General features: G+C 47.7%; 1 protein-coding gene and 1 long non-coding RNA gene across 2 annotated transcripts in view; both read right to left on the bottom strand.

The window, feature by feature from the left end:
• LOC123016953 overlaps positions 1 to 20017 on the bottom strand; it is a 31013-nt gene extending 10996 nt beyond the window's left edge. The window contains exons 1-2 of the long non-coding RNA XR_006413510.1: positions 19976 to 20017; positions 19744 to 19747 (exon numbers count right to left, since the gene is read on the bottom strand). This is a non-coding gene — a long non-coding RNA (uncharacterized LOC123016953). The remainder of the gene's footprint in view (positions 1 to 19743; positions 19748 to 19975) is intronic.
• Positions 1 to 22508, bottom strand: part of TSPAN9 (tetraspanin 9) — a 163736-nt gene that overhangs the window by 113333 nt on the left and 27895 nt on the right. The gene's annotated exons all lie outside the window — the stretch shown is intronic.

The raw sequence follows: 22508 nt of genomic DNA, 5'->3' as shown, positions 1-22508 counted from the left end.
AGTCATGTCTGGGTGGCAGGAGCTCACATCAAGCAGTTGGTGGGGAGGATGCCTGTCTTGGGCTGTGAGAGGTATCTGTCAGCCCTGCAGTCACAGGCTTGGATGTCAAGATGGCCTCAAGCAGGCATGGCTCTGTGTTTGTGGCTTCTGGTACAGCCATGGCTGGTATCTAGGTTGCTGTCATTCCCATGGCACAATGCAGTGCCCTGGCATTTACAAGGGGATGCATTGGCACAGGGCTCAGCATGGTGTCGGTCAGCCTACAGCTTGGCATCATAGCCAATCACTGTCATTCAGCACAGTGTCAATGTGTGCCCAACATCAAGGAGACACACATGCTTGAGGCCAGTGGTGCCCGTTGAGGACATCTGGAGATTTGTTGTGGTGCTTGGGCTCAGTGCATGGGCAATGTGAGAGTCAGCTGACTCTCAATGGGAGCTGGTATCCAGGGGCAGAAGATTCTAAGCTGCAGAAGTTTCTTTTTGGCCTAGGCCTTGGGCTGCCACTGAAGCCCAGATGTGTGATGCACTGGAACCATAAAAAAGAACCTTGTCACTTGACACACTTGTCATTTCTTGGATCACATATTTTATTTGCTTGCACATCTGTGTTTCCCTTATCCACACTTCAGACCTTTCTGGAAACTGCTTTCTTGCCTCATAATACTGTACTGTATTATGTGCTGAGTAATACCGTACTCATAATACTGCAATCTATTGCAGTAATACTGTACTCTTTGCAATACTATTTGCAGGATAAGCCATATAAGGAGAGACTGAGGGAGCTGGGTCTCTTCAGCCTTGAGAAGAGGAGACTCAGAGGGGACCTCTTAGCAACATACAGGTATGTGAGGGGGTGCCACGCAGAGGTGGGTCATGACCTTTTTTCCCCTGCAGTGGAGGGCAGGACGCGTTCCAATGGACCAAAGTTCAGGGAACCAAGATTTAGGGTGGATGCCAGGAAGTACTTCCTGATGGTAAGGAGCCCTAGGGTATGGAATGGCTTTGACGGAAGGTGGTTGAAGCCTCATCAGTGAGGGTGTTCAAGGATAAGGCTGGACATGCACATGGTAGGCATGTCATGAGTGGAGCCAGCTGGAGTTGTGGGGTCAGACTAGATGGCCCAGGAGGACCATGGCTCCATCCTCAGTATTCCTAAACTGTATTCGTAAGCAGTCATTTTCCTCCTTCAATTGAATTCTAGTGTATAATTGGCTAAACAAATAACATTTAACAAGTTGTAGGCTTAGCTATATTTTGTCAGATACTTTTCACAAAGGGAGTTGAATTAACTGTACATTCCTTTATATGCCTGTTCATATATATGCTATGCCCCACTTATCTCAATTCATTTCCCAGATAAGTGAGTATTGGGCTGCAGACCAAGCCAAATATGAATACTTCTGTTGCATGTGAACATCTTGCTGAACATTTCCTTGACCAGTATTGTCTTCTTGCAAGCTGTGTGGTATGGTGGTTAGTGTTGGACGGGCAACCAGGTTAGGGAGATCCAGGTGCTAGTCTCCTTTCAACCAGAAAGCTCAATGGGTGACTTTGGGCCAGTCACTCTCAGTCTAATCTTCCTCACAGAGTGGTTGTTGTGAGTATAAAATGGAGCTATGTAAGCTGCCTTGGGTACCTCACAAGGCAGGATAGAAATTCAATGTAATAAATATTAATGCATTTTTCATTGTGATACACGAAGACACCAATATCATTCTTTTGTTTACACTATTGCAAAACATGATAAACCCTCCCAAGATCCATGAGGAAAATTGGTATGAACGCAAGCACAGAATTAAGCTTCACATGTAAGCTCATTAAAAGCTTAAAGAGAAAAGTCACTGCTCCCTGTAATGCTGGTGCTGATCAGGAAGCTGTCAGCAGAAATTAATAACAAATATAATCAGAACACAAATAGTTCAGATCCACTTAATTCTGGAATAAGAATTGGAGCACTCTAGGTTGGAGCATTCTAGGTTAAGTGGATCAAGGACTGTGTCATTCATTCTGTTTGCTGACTTACAGAATATTGCTGAAGCTAATTTTATTTCAAAAATGTATAATATAATGGAAGCCCTCCTATATCAATCTAAAAATCTATGTAGTCGAGCAACCTATTTCCCACAGAGGCCAACCAGATGCCTATAAGAAGTATAGAAGCAGGACAGGAAGACAATAATTGCATCCTGTTGGTGTTCTGCATGTTGGCTCAGGTCCTGAGAACTGCATGCAGCCTTTATTAACAGTAGTCATTGACAGCCCTATCCCCCATGAATTTCCTTTAAAATCTATCTAAATTGGTGACCTTTCTCACATCTAGTCATGATTATATCCAATGTTAGTAATTCTTAAAGTACCACAAGTAAAATGAAAGGCAGATTGCTTACCTGTAACTGTCGTTCTTCAAGTGGTCATCCATGCATTCACACACCAATGGGGCTTGACGTGCAGGGTAGGCCTAATCCGGTGGAAACTTCAAGAGCTGGTTGCCATGGAGTGGGTGGGAGCCAGAACCGCCCCATGCCCTAGTGGTACATAGGCAGCGGCTCCCACCCAGTCCCCTCAGTGCCTGAAGACCGCGCTGTCCCAAGCGTGCGAGGGCTCCAAGCATAATATATGGAGCGGTGATCATGCCCTGCCCTGGGCCATATGGGGCAGAAGTTGATGATAGCCAGTGGGGCAGAGGGTGGGTTGTGTGAATGCATGGATGACCACTCAAAGAACGACAGTTACAGGTAAGCAACCTGCCTTTCTTCTTCGTGATCTCCATGCAAATCACACACCAATGGAGCGATTAGCAAGCTGGCCCATTGGGAGGAGGGGGGTTATCGTCACCGCAGTATAGATGAGAGGACGGCCCTTCCAAAGGCACAGTCCTGTCTGGCACAGACATCTAGCTGATAGTGGCGAACGAAGGTCGACAGTGTGGACCATGTCGCTGCCCTGCAGATTTCCTGGAGAGGAACACTGCCCAGTAGAGCAGTGGATGTGGCCTGGGCGCGCGTGGAGTGCATGCATGACTGTCCAGTCCTTGGGATCTTGGCCATCTTGTAAGCGAGGGTGATGGTGTTAGAGACCCGTTTGGATAGTCCTTGGCTGGAGACAAGCTTTCCCAGCTTTGTGGCCCTCGTAGCAAATGAAGAGGTGCTCTGAGCAGCAGATGGGCTCAGTCTTGGACCTGTAGTAGGCAAGGGCCCTTCTACAGGGTTGGGGGTGGGGAGTGGAAGATGGATGCTAGGTGCACCCTGATGAAAGAGGGGGAGAGACCCACTGTGAAGAGGGATTGCAGGTACTTCAGGATATGTTCCATGGAGGCTAAGGAGGGGTCAAGGCCCTGTGCTGCAGCAGAAGCCAAGAAGGTTTTCCACTTAGCCTCGCAGGAGTGGCACGTGGGGGGTTTGAGGGCAGCCAATAGCACAGCGGTGACAGCCTGAGGTAGGGAGCCATAGGGTTCTGTCAGGGGGGTATTTTCCAGGCCATTAGGCACAGGGTCCTGAGGTCGGGGTGTAGGACCCTGCCCTGGTCCTGGGAGAGGAGGCTGGACCTGAAGGGCAGGTGATAGAAGGTGTTCCCTGACAGGCGGGGGAGGAGAGAGAACCAGGGTTGTCTTGACCACCAGGGAGTATATAGAATGCAGCTGGTCCCCTTCCTCTGGACTTTGGCCACTACTTTGGTGATCAGGGGGATGGGGGGAAGGCATAGAAGAGGTCCCCCTCCCATCTGTGTAGGAATGCATCCCCCAGGGATACCCTGCTATGTCCTTCTCGGGAGCAGAACAGCCTACACCTTGCATTTTTTGGGATAGCGAAGAGGTCAATCTTGGGCTGACCCCATCTGTGCACAGGGAGAGGAAGGTGGCTGTCTCCAGCTCCCACTCGTGGGGGGTGGAGGTTGCACGACTGAGGTAGTCAGTTGGAGCGCCCTGTGACATGCACTGCGGTGATGGTGATGCCCTTCTGGGTGCACCAGTGCCAGATGTCTGAGGCCATGAGTGCGAGGCGGGTGGAATGAGTCCCTCCCTGCTTGTTCAGGTAATACATGACGGTGGTGTTGTCTGTGGCTACCTGAATGTGACGTCCTGACAGCGTGTCCTGGAAGGACACCAGGACTTTCTGGACCGCCAGCATCTCCAAGGCACTGATGTGGAGACGGGCCTCCCACTGGTTCAGTGACCTAAAGTGCATATGTCCGCGCCATGAGCGCCCCAGTTGGTGTTGGAGTCGTTGGTGGTGATGGTCATGGATGGCTGGTGGAGGTGGGGGGAGGGAGGGTGTGCCCATGATGAGGTTGTCCACGGCGGACCACCATAGTAGGGATTCCCTGACCGTGGGTTGTGTGAGGGCCTTCGTCCCACACGAAGGCTCTCACGAGTCCCATCTGAAGAGGTCTCACATGAAGCCTTGCCAGCTGAAGCACTGTGGCCGTGAGGCCCAGCAGCTTCTGGGTGGTGTGGGTGGTGGAGAGAGGTGTGGCCCTGACGGCTGCAGCCAGGGTGGCAATGGCCTCTGCCCTTTGGCTGTGGAAGAAAGGCTTTGGCGAGGGTGTCGTCCAGACACGCCCCTATGAAGACTATAGACTGTGTAGGGGAGAATTTGTCATGGTTTATGAGGAGCCCCAGGTCCTAAAGGAGGCAGCAAGTTGGAGATAGACTGCACAGTAGATCCTCCCTTGAGGGGGCCATGAGGGGGCTAGTCATCCAGGCAGGGAAAAACCTGTATCTCCTGGAGTCTGAGGTGGGCGCAAGCAACCGCCATGCATTTGGTGAATACATGTGGGGCCGTGGCGAACCCAAGGGGCACGCAGAACTGAGAGGCCTGCTGGCCGATTAGGAAGTGCAGAAAATGTCTGAACTCTGGGTGGATTGCAATATGAAAGTAAGCATCCTTGAGGTCTATGGAGGCAAACCAGTCTCCTTGCTTAAGGAGAAGGAGAATGCCCTGCATTGTGACCATCCTGAACGTCTTAGGGGTGATGAATCTGTTCACCCTCCTAAAGTGCAGTATGGGCCTCGGAGTCCCATCTCGCTTGGATACTGTGACGTACCTAAAGTAGGTGCCTCTGTGTTCAGGGGCGAAACACACTCAACTGCCCCCTTGTCCAGCATGGCTTGTACTTCTGCGCATAGGACAGGCGATGGGGTCGGGGTCGTGATGTGGCCAAGGGGTGGGAGGGAGCTGAATTCTATTCTGTACCCCAGCCTGATGATGGAGAGGACCCAGGAATCTGTGGTGATGACCTCCCATGTGGGGAGGAATCGCGCCAAGTGGTCTGTGAAGCAGATGGCGGGAGGTGGAGTAGTGGATGAGGTGGTGGAGGGGCTGTCTGGGCTCAGGCATCATACCCTGCGCCCGTTGTCCTGGCGTTTCTGCTGGGGCCTCTGACAGGGTTAGAAGTCCCTCCTTTTGTTGGCAGGTGGTGCTCTGGAGCACATGGGTCAGTCCGGACCAGAAAGGCAACTGGGGGTCCACTGGGTTCCCTGCCAGCTCCTCTGTGTCGGGCCCTGGCCAAAGCCCACACGCTTCCCAGCGATGCACACTTCACAGGGAGAGTTCATACTCTCATCAGGTGCCGCGATGTGGAGTTGAATCGGCCCTTAAGGGGCGCACGTGTGCAATTCATGAATAAAGGAGAGAAACTGGAGATTGAGAGAGGTCAGAGAATGGAAGGGGAGAGAAGCGGCAGCCTTCTCTCCATGTAGTTAAAGGAGAACAAGGTTGTTTTTTGTTTTTTTTAATAGAAGGAGAGAAAAGAAAGAAAAAATGGTAAACCGTTTAGGGTGGAGAGGTCCGTTCCAGAGAGCAAAGCCCAGCACAGTAAAAAAGAAACTGAGGGAATGGGCGGGAGCCTATGTATCAGTAGGGTGTGGGGCGGTCCCGGCTCCCTCCCATTCCATGGCGACCAGCTCTGGAAGTTTCCACAGGATGAGTCCTACGCTGCATGTCAAGCCCCATTGGTGTGTGATGTGCATGGAGACCATGAAGAAGAATGGGGCTTAAACTAGATTAACACTGGACATAATTTACTATTTTTGTTCCCACTTTACACCACTCGGCCATAAATGCATAGTTTGATTATATACTCTCTGAAGAAGTACTTTCTTTTATCTGTCCAAAATCACCCACTATATGGCTTCATTGGATTACTTGGGGTTTGAATAGTATGAGAGGGGATGTTCATGCAGCCTGGACTTGATGGTCTTATTGATTTTACACATAATGCACATTGTTTCAGTTCTGAAGAATATAACTAACTTTTATCTTCTCCCTTTCTGGCACCATTCCATGCTTTTCTACTACTATATGCTTCATATGCTACAGAAAAACAAGCAGAACAAAAACCGGTTTACCAATTCTGATTTTTTTAAGGCATCTCTGCCCATATGCATTTTCAGCATAAACTGACTTAAATCATAGTGCCATCATAACTTCATGAATAAGATGAAGGTTTACACGCATTCAGCAGAGAGCAGGAGGAGAGGCAGAAGCAGTCTCCTCCTCCTCACATCTTCTGCTCTGCATTTCAGCTGGATAGCCATTTTCAGCCATCTAACTGAGGAAAGTCAGAGAGGGAAGGAAGAGGGCTGGAACGCCATCAGGATACCTTACATCCTTATGGCTGCAGTCTTATCCATTCCCTACCTCCTGCAATGCCTCCTGTACACTCTCTCTCTAACAGACAACTGGCATGGTTCTTGGTTCTCTCATGCCAGCTGGGAGGGAGGGATGAAAGCACAGATCCCCAGCATCAAGATTGCAGCTCTGTTTCTGACCTCAGATTTGGGACTCCAAAATATTCCATGTTCCTTTATACGATTTCAAGGGGCCATAGGATCATTCTTGCACTTTGCTTCTGTTGTCCTGATGAGCTTTGATGCTACATAAACCAACAGCCTAAAAGGTGCCTTTAACCTTCTGTCCTTCACACATTTGGAACACTTAGGGAGCAGGGAAGAGGTGCTCCCAAGAAATCCATGCTATATCAAAAGAAAAGTAACAAACATGGCTAGGGAAGAGTTGCTGGGGCTGAGTATCAAGGCTGAACTTGAAATTAGTTTTAGAATTTTATCCCCTAGAACAAAGAGGGCAAAAGGAGATCTGGAGATTTTTTTTAATATGGACACTGTTGCAAACCTGAAGTTGTTTCTCTTTGAATGCAAAACAAGCCCCATGAACAAACTTTGGGTGGAAGTACCTACCCTTAAAAAACTGCTAGTGGTATTACATTTACTGGTGGTGGCAGTGCTTTTGGCATGATCCTTTACCATCAACAGGGCTTTTACTGATGAAACAAAGATTGCACCTATGGTGGCTTGGTCATGATCACAACTAAATACAGAGCTGAGCATTTCTATAAATCCAAAGGTACCTCCACCTGCTATAGGTATCAATGCAGGTATGATCCTACTTCCTTGCCATTTATATCTAAGTGTTAATTTAACATACCTAATGAAATCAAACTCTTAGGATTGTACTTAAAAAAGCAGCGAGGTTGAACTCTTTGGAAATGACTAGTACCTTTCCTTTTGGTCCTGTCCATGAGGTTGGCCATCTAATGAGAAGGAAGGACTCACTGGAGAAGAGCCTAATGCTGGGAACAGTTGATGGCAAAATAAGATAGTTAATGGAAAAATAAGGGGACGGCAGAGAATGAGGTGGCTAGATGGAGTCACTGAAGCAGTCGGCGTGAGATAAGTGGACTCTGGGGCACGGTAAAGAACAGGAAGGCCTGGAGGAATGTTGTCCATGGGGTTGCGAAGGGTCGGACATGACTTTGTGACTATTAGCAACAACAACAACAACAACAACAAGTAGCTTTCCAGTCACATGTTTAGATGTCAAAATGATATTTCACATTCGAGGTCCTTAAAACTCTTGGGTAAATAGCATTCAGATCCAGTTATTTGATAATTTCACTTTGCGGCTAAGGTCTGGAACTTCATCTCTTGTTACTGCCATTGGACTCAGTTTGTTGGCAGGGTGATGTCTCTGCTTTTTAGTATGCTGTCTAGATTTGCCATAGCTTTCCTCCCCAGGAGCAAGCATCTTTTAATTTCTTGGCTAGAGTCCCCATCTGCACTGATCTTGGAGTCCAGGAAAATAAAATCTGTCACTACCTCCATTTCTTCCTCATCTATTTGCCAGGAAGTGATAGGAACGGTTGCCATGATCTTAGTTTTTTTGATGTTGAGTTTCAAGACAACTTTGCACTCTCCTCTTTCACCCGCATCAAGAGGCTCTTTAGTTCCTCTTCACTTTCTGCCATCAGAGTGGTATCATCTGCATATCTGAGGTTGTTGATATTTCTCCTAGCAATCTTAATTCCAATTAACTTGGATTAATTCTAATTAACTCTGGAACTTCCAAGTTGTGATTCATCTAGCCCAGCCTTTTGCATGATGTGCTCTGCATATAAGTTAAATAGACAGAGCAACAATATACAGCCTTGCCGTATTCCTTTCTCGATTTTGAACCACTCAGTAGTTCCATGTCCAGTTCTCACTGTTGCTTCTTGACCCACATACAGGTTTCTCAAGAGACAAATAAGATGGTCTGGTACTCCCATCTCTCTAAAAGCTAGCCACAATTTGTTGTGATACACACAATCAAAGACTTTGGCAGAATCAATGAAGCAGAAGTAGATGTTTTTCTGGAACTCCCTAGCTTTCTCCATGATCAAGTGTATGTTGACTATTTGAGCTCTAGTTTCTCAACCTCTTTGAAACCCTCCCTGTACTTCTGGTAGTTCTCGGTCCACATACTGCTGGAGCCTAGCTTGAAGGATTTTGAGCATAACTTTGCTAGCATGTGAAATGAGTGCAATGGAGAGGTAGTTCGAACATTCTTTGGCATTGCCTTTCTTAGGAATTGGAATGTAAACTGACCTTTTCCAATCCTGTGGCCACTGTTGAGTTTTTCAAATTTGCTGGCATATTGAGTGTAACACTATTACTGCATCGTTTTTTAGGGTTTTGAATAACTCAGCTGAAATACTGTTGCCTCCACTATCTTTGTTGTTGCTCAGACTTCCTAAGGCACATTTTACTTCACATTCCAGGATGTCTGGCTTGATGTCAGTGACCACCCCATTGTGGTTATCAGGGATGTTAAGCTCTTCCTTGTATAGTTCTTCTGTGTAATCTTGCCACCTCTTCTTAATCTCTTCTGCCTCTGTTAGGTCCCTGACAATTTGATCCTTTCACAATCCCATCTTTGCATGGGACCCTTCATATCTCCAATTTCCTTGAAGGGATCTCTGGTCCTCCCTATTCTATTGTTTTCTTCTATTTCTTTGCATTGTTCATTTAAGAAGGCATTCTTATCACTTCTAGCTATTCTCTGGAATTCTGCATTCAATTGGGTGTATCTTTCTCTTTCTCCTTTGCCTTTCGCTTCCCTTCTTTCCTCAGCTATTTGTAACGCTTCCTCAGACAGCCATTCTGCTTTCTTGGATTTCTTTTTCTTTGGGATGGTTTTAGTTGCTACCTCTTGCACAATGTTGCTAACCTCCGTCCATAGCTCTTCAGCCACTCTGTCTATCAGATCTAATTTCTTAAATCTATTTGTCACCTCTACTGTATATTCATCAGGAAAATGAGTTAGGTCATACCTGAGCGGCCCAGTGCTTTTCTCTACTTTCTTCAATTAAACCTAAATTTTGCAACAAGAAGCTCATGATCTGAGCCACAGTCAGCTCCTGTTCTTGCTTTTACTGACTGTATTGAGCTTCTCCATCTTTGGCTGCAGAGCACATAGTCAATCTGATTTCTGTGTTGACTATCTGGTGAGGTCACTGTGTAGAATCGTCTCTTGGGTTGTTGGGAAAGACTGTTTGCTATGACCAGTCCGTTCAATTGAAAAAATTCTACCAGCCTGTGCCCTTCTTCATTTTCTACTCCAAGGCCAAACTTGCCTGTTATTGTGGTTATCTTTTGGCTTCCTTCTTTAGCATTCCAATCCCCCATGATGATATGGACATCATTTTTTGGTGTTATTTCTAGAAGGTGTTATAGACCTTCATAGAACTGGTCAACTTCAGCCTCTTCAGCAGCAGTGGTTGGGGCATAGACTTGGACTACTGTGATGCTCAATGGTTTGCTTTGGATTCGAATTGAGATCATTCTGTCATTTTGGAGATTGTATCCCAGTACTGCTTTTCTTACTCTTTTATTGACTATGAAGGCTACTCCATTTCTTCTGAGGGATTCTTGCCCACAGTAGTATACATGATGGTCATCTGAATTAAATTCACCCATTCCTGTCCATTTTTGTTCACTGATTCCTAATGTTGATGATGTCGACGTTCAGTCTTGTCATCTCTTGTTTGACCATGTCCAGCTAACCTTGATTCATAGCTCTTACATTCCAATTCCTATGGAGTATAGATCTTTACAGCATCGGACTTTCCTTTCACCACCAGATACATCTGAATGTCCTTTCAGCTTTGACCCAGTTACTTCATTCTTTCTGGCGCTACTAGTACTAGTCCTCTGCTCTTCCCCAGTAGCACATTGGATACCTTCTGACCTGAGGGGCTCATCTTTCAATGTCATATCATTTTGCCCTTTAGAACAGTCCATGGGGTTTTCATGGCAAGGGTACTGGAGTGGGTTGCTATTTCCTTCTCCAGTGGATCACATTTTGTCAGAGCTCTCTGCTATGACCTGTCCATCTTGGTTGCCCCTGCACTTCATAGCTCATACCTTCATTGAGCTACACAAGCCCCTTTGTCATGGCAGGGCAATGATCTATGAAGGGACAACTCCTGCTAGACTTCTGGAAAAGAATGTTTGCTGAGAAAAAGATATCATTACAATAGTAGTAAATAAAGTAAACTAAAGTCATCTTCTCAAACTATGACCACCCAGATACATGTTGAGAATATTGTGGCCTGCCAAATGCATCATATGCACAATAAGAAGCTAATACAGCAAATAGTACGGAAAATATCATTTTCTTTCATAATGTTTTAAAATTGGCTTTTAGAATAGGTGCTGTTCAAAGAACAAACAAGAGTCAAATAATCAGTGAACTGAGCTCTGTAAGTACATATATCAAAAGATCTGTCACATACAATGGGTCAGAGCTCCCCAATTCTTTGATACCCTAGGACTAAATTGGAGACATGCACTACTCAGTCATCTATATATTTTCTTAATAGATAGGCATCTCTTTAAAGCTGAAGAATATCTAATTAATATTAACGTCAAGTGTCCTATCTCCCCTTTTGTTCAGTCAATTAAAATAAGCATTGCCCAGAAAAGAGCTCCTTTGAGCTGTCTGTAGTGAATTCCTTGGATGGTAGGAAGGAGGTGGCCAGTTGATTGAGAAATACTTCTGGTAATGGAAGGGAGGGTGTACTTTCCAACACAGGAAGAAGGAGAAACACCCAGGTTGGCGGGCACTCAGCCAGCTATTGGCAAAGAGCAAAGGACAAGTACAAATAGCCCTGTCAGCAGTGACATAATTGGATCAAAGCCTTAAGAAAGTCAAGTAGCCAACATGCACAGAGCTGAAACAAATGCCCAATGCAATTGGAACACGGAACATGAGAAGTATGAATCCAGGCAAACTGGAAACTGTAAAGGAAGAAATGGGATGGCTAAATATCACAGTACTTGGTGTGAGCAAACCAAACTGAACTGGAATAGAACATTTTCAGGCAGACTACCAAGTGTTTCCAGAATTTCTAGAAGAACTCCGAACTTTATGTAGGTATTCAAGAGGAAACTGATCATAATCCAAAATAAGACATGCTAATTATCATAGGTGACTGAAATGCAAAAGTAGGAATCAAAACAGAATCAAATGTTATGAAAGAATTTGTCCTATGAGTCAGAAAACAAAACCAGGAGAATCACTCATACAATTCTGTAAAGCCAATCACCTGTTTATGGCAAATACATACTTCAAGCAATTGACCAGACAACTGTATACATGTACCTCACCAGATGCCAAGTATAGAAATCAAACAGACTATATAATTGGATGCAAGACTTAGAAAATCTGTATTCTTGCTGCCAAAACAAAACCAGGAGCAGTTTGTGCTAGCGATCATGAAACCTTAATATCTGCCTTAGGCAAATAATGGAGGAAACTTTCCCAATTACTAAGACAAGATGCAAAGGAAAAGGTGACAGAAATGGCATCAGAATCCTGAATGCAACTTTTCAGTGAATATCTGTTAGCAACAAAAAGAGAGTTCAGCTGTTGGACACTATAGGCATTAAATGAATTAAAAATAAATAAAAGAACTGTTGCAGTGCCCAGTGCAAAGAAACAGAAGAGTACAACAGAAGAGGAAAAACAGGAGACTTTTTTCAGGAGATCCAATAAATCAAAGGGCAATACAAACCTGAAATAAGAATGCTTAAAGACTAAAGGCAGGTTGCTTACCTGTAACTGTCATCCTCTGAGTGGTCATCTGTGCATTCATACATATGAGCTTTGGCACACAGCGCAAGGCCTAGATCGGTGAAAAAAACTTCCACAGCTCAGCATCAGGGAGTGGGCATAAGTCCTTCCCTACACCCTCTGGAAGTCCAGATAAAAGGGTGGACTCCCGCCTGGTCCCTTAGTGCCTTGAAGACTGCATGGTCCCAGGCAAAAAAGGGTGATATAGACTCTGAAAGTAACAGTCCCCCATTCTTGGATGTCAGCCTGCTGTGGAGGGAGTATAGCAGCCAGTGGGGCAGAGGGTGGGTTGTGTGACTGCACAGATGACCATTCAATGAACAACAGTTACAGATAAGCAACCTGTCTTTCCTTTTCATGGTCTCTATGCAATCACAAATACGAGTGACTAGCAAGCTTATCCATCATGGATGGAGGGGCTGTCATTACCGAAGGATTGTAGAGAGGACCGCCCTCCCAAACATGCAGTCTTGTCTGGTGCGGACATCTAGCCAGTAGTGCCAAATGAAGGTTGATGGTGTGGACCATGTGGCAGCTTTGCAGATGGCATGCACATGAAATTCCTGGGAGAGGTCATCCGAGGGTTTGGGCTGTGGAGTCATCAGTACACTGATGACACCTAGCTTCACCTCTCTTTTACAGCTAATCCAGGTGAGGCAGTGGCTGTCCTTAACTGGTGTTTGGCTGGGGTGATGGGTTGGATGAGGGCCAATAAATTGAGGCTTAATCCAGACAAGATGGAGGCCTTGTTGGTAGGCAGTTCAGCCTTCCAGGTAAGTGATTTTTGCCCTGTTCTGGATGAGGTTGCACTCCCTCTAAAGGACAAGGTGCATAGATTGGGAGTGCTCCTCGACCCAGAGCTTTCTCTGGTGCTCCAGGGGGCCGCTGTGGTGAGGAGTGCTTTCCTTCAGCCTTGGCTGCTTCATCAGCTGCACCCCTACCTGGAGTACGACTGCCTGGCGACAGTGACACACGCGCTGGTGACTTCCCAGGAAGAGCAAATCAAAGTAATATCGCAAATATATGTTGGCTACTGGAACAAACCAAAGAATTTCAGAGCAGAATTTTATAGACTACAGCAAAGCCTTCAGCTGTACTACTACACAGAAACTATGGATGGTTCTGAAAGCAACAGGGTGCCTGCACTTGACTGTCCTTATGCATAGCCTGCATCACAGACAAGAAGTTATTGTTAGAATATGAAAAAGCAGGAAGGTTTCCTGTAGGGAAAGGCATCAGACAAGAGTGTGTTTTTATCACTGCATCAGTTCAATCAGTGTGCAGAAACATATCACAAGGAAAGCTGAATTAGACTTAGAGGAAGGAGTAAAAATTGGCAGAAGACACATCAACCAATTTAAGATATGCAGATGATTCCATACTAGTGAAAGAAGCCAGCAATGAATTAAAGTAACTCCTACTGAAAGGAAAAGAATAAGTGCAAAAGCAGGGCTGTGGCTGTACATAAAGAAAATAAAAATCATAGCTTCAAATGAATTATAGAAGTGTATTGTCAATAGGGAAGAAACTGAAATTTTGAAAAAATCTGCATACCTTGCATCAGTTTTCAATTCAAATAGAGACTGCAGCCACAAAATTCAAAGAAGACTGCAACCAGGAATGGCAACAATGAAAGAACAAGAAAATATAATCAAGTAAAAGGAAGTTTCACTCGAGGCCAAGGTCAAAATCGTCCACACAGTATCTAGGAGAAGAGGGGAAGAATAACATCTGCTTGAAACTCCTAAGCAGGGATATAAAATGAGGCTGCTAGAGGTGTAGCACTTTGAGAGGAGATAGAGGTTATCTAGGCAGAAGAGCTATGCTTTTGTTATCAAAGAAGTTGTAAATTGAATTTTCTATTCCAGATGACTCCAATTTTCATTCAAGGAAAAGCCCTTAAACACTTTTATTTGGAATGGGAAAGAACCAAGGATTAGGTTTAAAGTTTTACAAGATGAAAAACAAAGAGGAGGACTACCAGTACCTAATGTCAAATCATACTACTATGCAGCCTGCTTGGTTTGGATTACAAACTGGATTAAAAATCCTGCTGAAAGATTAATACAATTGGAATAAGTGAACTTGGAAAAAGGACTACATAAGTATTTGTGGGCTAAGATATCAATTAAAATGACGGCCATGGGGCTGTCTCAACATGTCACCGGCCCAACCCATGAACGTGGACACACTCTGGACCTGGTTTTCTCGACGGGGCAGGAAGAGGGGGATCTGAGGGTGAGGAATTTACATTTAACTCCCCTGTCATGGTCAGATCACTTCCTGGTGAGGTTCGTGCTTGAGAGCAACCTCTCCCTCTGCAAGGGAGCGGACCCGATTGTGTGGGTCCACCCCCAGAGCCGGATGGATCCGGATGGATTCCTGAAGGCCCTGGGAGAGTTTCTGGCTGACAAGACTGGTGCTCCTGTCGAGGCTCTGGTCGAACTGTGGAACGGGGAAATGACCAGGGCTGTGGACACGATCGCTCCTAAGCGTCCTCTCCCACCGGGCAGAGCCCACTCTTCCCCTTGGTATACACCTGAAATGCGGGCGATGAAGCAGGTTGGGAGACGGCTAGAGCATAGGTGGAGGAAATCACGGGATGAATCTGACCGAACACACTTGAGAGCCCATTATCGGGCCTATGCTGTGGCGGTGAGGACGGCGAAAAAGAGGTTTTTTTCCGCTTCCATTGCCTCCTCACAATGCCGTCCGGCGGAGCTTTTTCGAGTGGTGCAAGGCCTGGTTCGTCCAGGCCCTAAGGAAGATCTGGTTCCACCCTCAAAGGCTCGCTGTGACGACTTTGCCAGGCATTTCAAGGAGAAAATCGCTCAGATTCGTCACGAGCTGGACACCACTAGTGAATCAGAGGTTTTTGGGGAGACACCAATGCTGCCGTCTGGTCCAGAATTATTGGATGAATTTCAGTTACTGCGGCCCGATGATGTGGACAAGGTGCTTGGACGAGTACGTCCCACCACTTGCCTATTGGACCCTTGCCCGTCTTGGTTAATAAAGGATTCCAAGCACGGGATTGGGATCTGGATCTTGGAAGTGGTTAATGCTTCTCTGAGGGAGGGTCGGGTGCCTGCCCCTTTAAAGGAGGCAGTAGTCCAACCGGTCCTGAAGAAGACGTCACTGGATTCAGAGATGGCCACTAACTATAGACCAGTGGCCAACATCCCGTTTCTGGGCAAGGTGTTAGAGCGGGTGGTGGCGGGACAACTCCAAGCACTCTTGGATGAAATTGATTATCTGGACCCATTTCAGTCCGGCTTCAGACCCGGGTACTGTACTGAATCTGCCTTGGTCGCCCTGTACGATGACCTGTGCAGGGAGAAGGACAGGGGGAGTGCATCCCTGTTGGTTCTCCTGGACCTCTCGGCAGCTTTCGATACCATCGACCATGGTATCCTTCTGGATAGGCTAGTGGGATTGGGGGTCGGAGGCACTGCTTTGCAGTGGTTCTGCTCCTATCTCAATGGCCGGTTCCAGAAGGTGGTGCTGGGGGACTATGGCTGTGCACCATGGCAGCTATGCCATGGAGTACCGCCGGGGTCCATTTTGTCCCCTTTGCTGTTCAACATCTACATGAAACCACTGGGAGAGGTCATCAGGAGGTGTGGGCTGCGGAATCATCAGTACGCGGATGATACCCAGCTCTACCTCTCATTTTCCACCAATCCAGGTGAGGCAGTGGCTGTACTGAACCGGTGCCTGGCCGAAGTAATGGGCTGGATGAGGGCCAATAAACTGAAGATCAATCCAGACAAGACGGAAGTCCTGTTGGTTGGCGGATTGGGCTTCAGAGAGGGTGAATTGAACCTAGTCCTGAATGGGGTTGCACTCCCTCTTAGGGACAAGGTCCGCAGCCTGGGAGTGCTCCTTGACCCGGAGCTTTCACTGGAAGCTCAGGTAACAGCAGTGGCGAGGAGCGCTTTCCTTCAGCTTCGGCTGATTCATCAGCTGCGCCCCTACCTGGAGCAAGACTGCCTGGCGACAGTGACACACACGCTGGTGACTTCCCGCCTTGACTTCTGTAACGCGCTCTACGTGGGGCTACCCTTGAAGATGGTCCAGATACTTCAATTGGTTCAAAATAGAGCTGCCAGGCTGCTGACTGGGACTGGGCATTATGTTCACATGACTCCAGTTCTCCGTCAGCTTCACTGGCTTCCCATTGAAGTCCGGGCCCAATTCAAGGTGTTGGTAATGACCTATAAAGCCCTAAACGGCTTGGGTCCTGGTTACCTGAAGGAGCGCTTACATCCATATATGCCCGCCCGCCCCTTGAGATCTGCGGGAGAGGCCCTTCTCCAGGAACCCTTCGTGAAAGAAATCAGGAGGGTGGGGACTCGGAGGAGGGCTTTCTCTGCGGTGGCGCCTAATCTATGGAATGCGCTCCCCAGAGAGGTCCGCCTGGTGCCGTCGTTATTTGTTTTTCGGCGCCAGGCAAAGACCTTTTTATTTAAGCGTCATTTTAATTGTTAATATTATTGGATTTTACCTGGCCAGGGCGACTTATTTTATATTGTTATTTTTGTGTTTTAACTTTATGTCTGCACGTTACAAACATTTTAATTTAAGGTTATAACTTAATGTTTGTATTTTAACTTAATGTATTTGTATTTTAACTTAATGTTGTAAGCCGCCCCGAGGCGTCGGCGAATGGGGCGGCATAAAAATGTCTTAATAAATAAATAATAAATAAATAAAAAAGATTTACACATGACAAAAACCATGTAATCAGAGATGGTTTAATAGGAATGTGGTGTTTTAAAAGAAGAAATAGTCTTCCAATTTCTCCTCTGATGTCTCCAATAGAAGCATATGGCAATAAGCATCTAAGGAAAGGCAGTAATTTTAAAACATATGGAGATATGATTGAGCAACAAGAAGGAATTATGTCTTGGCAAAAACTAAAAGATGAAGGAAAAAAAGATATAATCGCTTCTCTATGTTTGATTCCTTTCAAGACTGAAATGAGAAATTCAGGCAGGAAGAGGCAACATAAGAAACTCAACAGAATTTGAAAAGTTAATTTTGCAGCAAAAAGATCAGTTATAGGGACAGATTTTCAAGCAATTATTGCAATATGATAATGAAACTGAACAAGTTCAAATATGCATAAAATGGATGCAAAAATTTGAGGAAGAAATATCCTTCTGCCAATGGGAATCCCTATGAACCACTTCTGGGGGAATGGTGACTTGATGAAGTAGCGGCAAATGTTGCTGCTTTGTGCCTTATCATGTTTGGGTGATTATAAATTGCCCTGAAGTGTGTTTACCTCTCTAAATGACAGGTGAGCATCAAGACTCTCAGTCTGTAGCTCTGATTTCATCAAGATGGTGCCGGAGGTCACATTTCATTAGTCTGACCTCCGGCACCAACCGGCTTCACTCATGACATGCCCACCATGTGGACGTCCAGCCTATCCTTGAACACCCGCACCGATGGGGCCTCAACAACCTCTCGTGGAAGCCCATTCCACACCCTCGGGGTCCTGACTGCCAGGAAGTGCTTCCTGGCATCCAAACGAAACCTAGGCTCCCTGAGCTTTGCTCCGTTGGAGCACGTACTGCCTTCCTCTGCAGGGGAGAACAGGTCTCTACCCATCTCCATGTGACATCCCCTCACATACCTGTATGTCACCAACATATCCCCTCTGAATCTCCTCCAGGCTGAAGAGACCCAGTTCCCTCAGTCTCGCCTCATACGGCATCCCCTGCAAACCAGCCACCAACCTTGTGGCCCTACGCTGCGCTGACTCCAACCTGGCTATATCCTTTCTGTAATGAGGGGCCCAAAACTCAATACGCCAGTTGCGGGCGCACTAGAGTTGTGTAGAGTGGTAGTAATACCTCTCTTGATCTAGAAGCCACACTTCTGGCTATGCAACCAAGGGCGGCGTTCGCCCTCTTGACCACCGCATCACACTGCTGACTCATGTTTAGCCTGCAGTCAACCAGTACCCCGAGGTCCCTTTCACAAGTGCTGCTCTCCAGCCACTTGTCCCCTAACCTGTACTTATGACACCTATTCCTATGCCCCAAGTGCAAGACCTTGCACTTATCCACATTGAACGCCATCCTGTTGTCTCCTGCCCACTTCCATAGTCCGTCCAGATCCTTTTGGATTTGGAGTACCTGCTCCTCAGTTGTGGCCACTGCTCCAGTTTTAGTATCTTCTGCGAATTTGATCAGCACACTGTTCACCCATTCTTCCATGTCATTTAGGAAAAGATTAAACAGGATCGGCCCCAGGACAGAGCCCTGGGGGACCCCGCTTGTCACTGGCCACCATCCTGATGATTCCCTGTTAAGGGTTACCCTCTGCTTTCGGTCAGTCAGCCATGCCCTAATCCATTGGACAGTGCTTTGGTGTATCCCAAAACTCCTCAGGTTCTCCACCAGGATATCATTGGGCACTTTGTCAAAGGCCTTGCTGAAATCCAGGTATACCACATCCACTGCATCCACATTCCATCTAGCCATCTCGAACCCTTGTCATAGAATTCCACAAGGTTTGTCTGGCAGGACCTGTTTTTGCAGAAGCCGTGTTGTGTGGCTGTCAGCCTCCCTTCCCTATCTAGCATCACTAGATCTCTCTGTATTATGAGACTTTCCATTGTTTTTCCTACAATGAATGTAAGGCTAACCGGTCTATAATTCCCCATGTCCTTTCTACTACCCTTTTTGAAAATTGTGACCACTGATGCCACGCTCCAGTCCTCTGAAACTTCACCCGTTCTCCACGAGGTCTCAAAAATGGAGGCCAGCGGGAGTGAGAGAACCCCTGCCAACTCTCTAAGTACTCTCGGGTATAACCCATCAGGGCCTGGCGCCTTTGTAATGTCCAATGCCCTGAGGAGCCCCTCAACTTCAAGAGGGGTGACCCTAATCTGTGCCCCTATGTGGATATCCCCCATCCTGTTTTGGGGAGAATACAGAGGCAAAATAGTCATTTAGCATCTGTGCCTGTTCCCTCATTTCAGTCACTGGATCTCCTTCCTCCTTATTTAGTGGTCCCACCACTTGTCTCCCCTTCCTCTTCCTATTTACATGCTGAAAGAAGCCCTTTTTCTTGCTCTTGATATTCTTGGCAAGTCTCAGCTCCTAATCAGCCTTAGCCTTGCAAAGAATCCTTCTGCAACGGGCCTCCTCCTCCCGGTATACCCTTTTGTCTATTTGCCCCAGTACCCATTTCCTACGGAGGTTCCTCTTTCGTCTAATCCCTCTAACCACCTCCTTTCGCATGCATGGCGGCACTCTCCTCCACCTCCCCACCTTACTGACTAGAGGTATCGTCAAGGCTTGCGCCTCCAAAACCTCCCTTTTGAGTGCTATCCACCCCTCCTCAACTCACTTACCTTCCCGTAACCTATCCCAGGAGACTTTCCCCAGTCTGGCCTTCAGTTGGCCAAAGTTGGCCCTCTTGAAGTCCCAGCTTCTAGTGCTCGACATGCTGCCCGTCCGCAGTCCCCTCATCTCAAAGCAAAGGATGGAGTGATCACTCGCATCCAGAGCTCCCCTAATCTGTACTTCATCTATCAGCTCCAACCTATTGGTCAAGACCAAGTCAAGGATGTCTCCCCCCCTCGTCGCATCTCGGACCCTCTGTGTGAAAAACGCTCCCTCAATAGCATCTAGGAAGGGACGTGACCTGGCTGTCACCGCTGAGTGAGTCTCCCCAGTAATATCCGGGAGACTGAAGTCTCCCATAATTACTGTGTCTCTCCCCTGAGATATCCTTAGAATCTGGCCTGTCAGGACATCATCCAGGGTCTCAAGTTGACCTGGAGGGCGATAACATACCCCCACTGTCAGGTCTCTTTTCCTGTCAAAACCCCTAAATTTCACCCAGACTGCCTCTACTGATTCCCCATCTGTGCTGCATTCTATCTTACTGCATCCTATCCCTTCCCTGACATTTAAATCCATGCCCCCACCTCTCTTTCCCTTCCTGTCCTTTCTAAAAAGGTGATACCCCTCTATGTTTACATTCCAGTCTTGCCTTTCATCCCACCAAGTTTCTGTGATCCCCACCAGGTCATACCCTCCTATTCCCAGGAGAGCTTCATGCTCTTCCTGCTTATTACCCATGCTCCTAGCATTGGTGTACATGCACCTCAACTCCTTCCCACCGCTTCCTTTCCTTGGAGTTCCCAGCCTCCTCCTTCCTCCCATCCTCTCTGATACCTGGCCCCTCTCTGAAGGAGTCCTGTCAGTCCCTGCAGTATCTCTAAAACCCTGCTCCTAGAGTCCTGATCCTCCCCCCACACTTTTCCAGTGCAGACACGTTCCTGGGGGGCCTGAACCCATCCCCTCCCCGGCTCAGTTTAAAGTCTTCTGGACGAAGCTCGCTGGAGCATCTCCAAAGGACCTTTTCCCCATCCTCGTGAGGTGTAACTTGTCCATTGCCAGAAGTCCATTGGCAAGAAAACGAGTGCCGTGGTCGAGGAACCCAAAGCGTTCCTTCTGGCACCACACCCTAAGCCAGTCGTTCACCTCGGAGGCCCTCCTGTCCCTTCCTGGCCCAAATCCTTGGACAGGTAAGATTGATGAGAAGGCCACTTGGGCCTTCAGCTCCCTGAGTTTCTTCCCCAAGGCCTCAAAGTCCCTGGTGGTCCCAACCACACCCTGCCTGGCCACATCGTTTGTGCCCACATGGATCACCAGGAGCAGCTGGTGACCCCCGGAGCGAACAATACGCTCCACTCTGTCCATCACATGCCGGATGCATGCGCCCGGCAGGCAGCAAACCTCCCTTGTTTCCAGGTTGGGGCAGCACACTGCCACCTTGGTGCCCCTCAGCAGGGAGTCCCCAACAACAATCACCCACTGCCGTACCTTCCCGGTGCTGGTGGGCGGCCGTGCCCTGGCCCTCGCCTCTCCTGCAGCGGCCCCCTTGCCGCCTGACGTCCCAGGCTGGGGGTCCTGCTGGTCCCCTGAGGCCTCATCAGCCCCAGCCTCCCCAAGTGGAGAGAACCTGTTTCCCAGCTCCAGATTGGTGCCAGGAGAAGGAGGAGGCCTTGCTGGCCTCCTCCTCCTGAGGGTGACATACCTCCATGTCTCCGCAGCTGCTCCTCCCGTGGCCTCTCCCTCAACCCTCTGTCCAGAGGGGGCTGCTCCGGGGGGGGCCTGGAGAGCTCTCTCGGCCCTCAGGCACCTCACCTCCTCTTCTAGCAGGGTCACCAGCTTGCACTGAGAGCAAGTGTATCCCTGCCTCTCCTGGGGGAGAAGGGAGAACATGTCGCAGCTCTCGTAGCGGACAGCAACACCCGTGACTCCCGCCAAGGCCACCTCCTGGTCTGCCATCGGTATCCCTTGCGAGAACATACCTTGGTCCCCCGCCTTGTTTGTCCTGCAGTTCCTCCCACTCGCCCAGTTCTCCCAGACAAAAACCCACTCGCACACACACACAAGGATAAAATAAATTTAAATTGAAAGAAAAACAAAGCACAGCACAAACAAAACAAAACAAAACAAAACAAAACAAAACAAAACAACAAACTTCTGTGTTTCAGGGAAGGGAGTCTCCGGGCAGCCCAGGCCACAGCTAAGGGACGCAGACAAGGGACGATGCCTTATCAGTCCCTCAGGCCAGTGGCCCCACCCCCTGCTCCCTCCTGGCCCCTCCCACCTCTCTGGCCCCGCCCCCTTCCTCTCTGCTGCTCCTGGCCCTCTGCTCCCCTGCCCAGCTCCTCCCTTGCCTTCACCAGTCCCCTGGCCACTCAGCCCTCTCGCCCAGCCTCTGCCTCTGCTGCTCTGCCAAGAGGCCAGAACCAAAAGAAAGGCATCAGGAAGGCTAAAGCAGGAAATAAACTGAGAATAGCAAGAGATGCTAGGAACACCAAGAAAGCCTTCTTCAGATACATCCAGAACAAAAGAGAAAGGTGTCCAGCTTCTTGAAGTAGATGGCAGAGTGATTTCAGGTGAGAAGGAAAAGGTGAAGGTGCTCAATTCCTACTTCGCCTCAATTCCTATTCCTTGAGACTCATTCAAGAAAATCTACAACCGAGGAAGTACAAGCTGGAAGTGAGAGGTAGCAAGACAAAGTGAGAGGTGGTAAGATCGACAGACAAATGGTTAAG

The sequence above is a fragment of the Varanus komodoensis genome, unplaced genomic scaffold (assembly GCF_004798865.1).
Source record: "Varanus komodoensis strain SLA01 unplaced genomic scaffold, ASM479886v1 scaffold9, whole genome shotgun sequence".
NCBI classification, from domain to species: Eukaryota; Metazoa; Chordata; class Lepidosauria; order Squamata; family Varanidae; genus Varanus; species Varanus komodoensis.
This window is presented reverse-complemented; position numbering and strand designations above follow the sequence as displayed.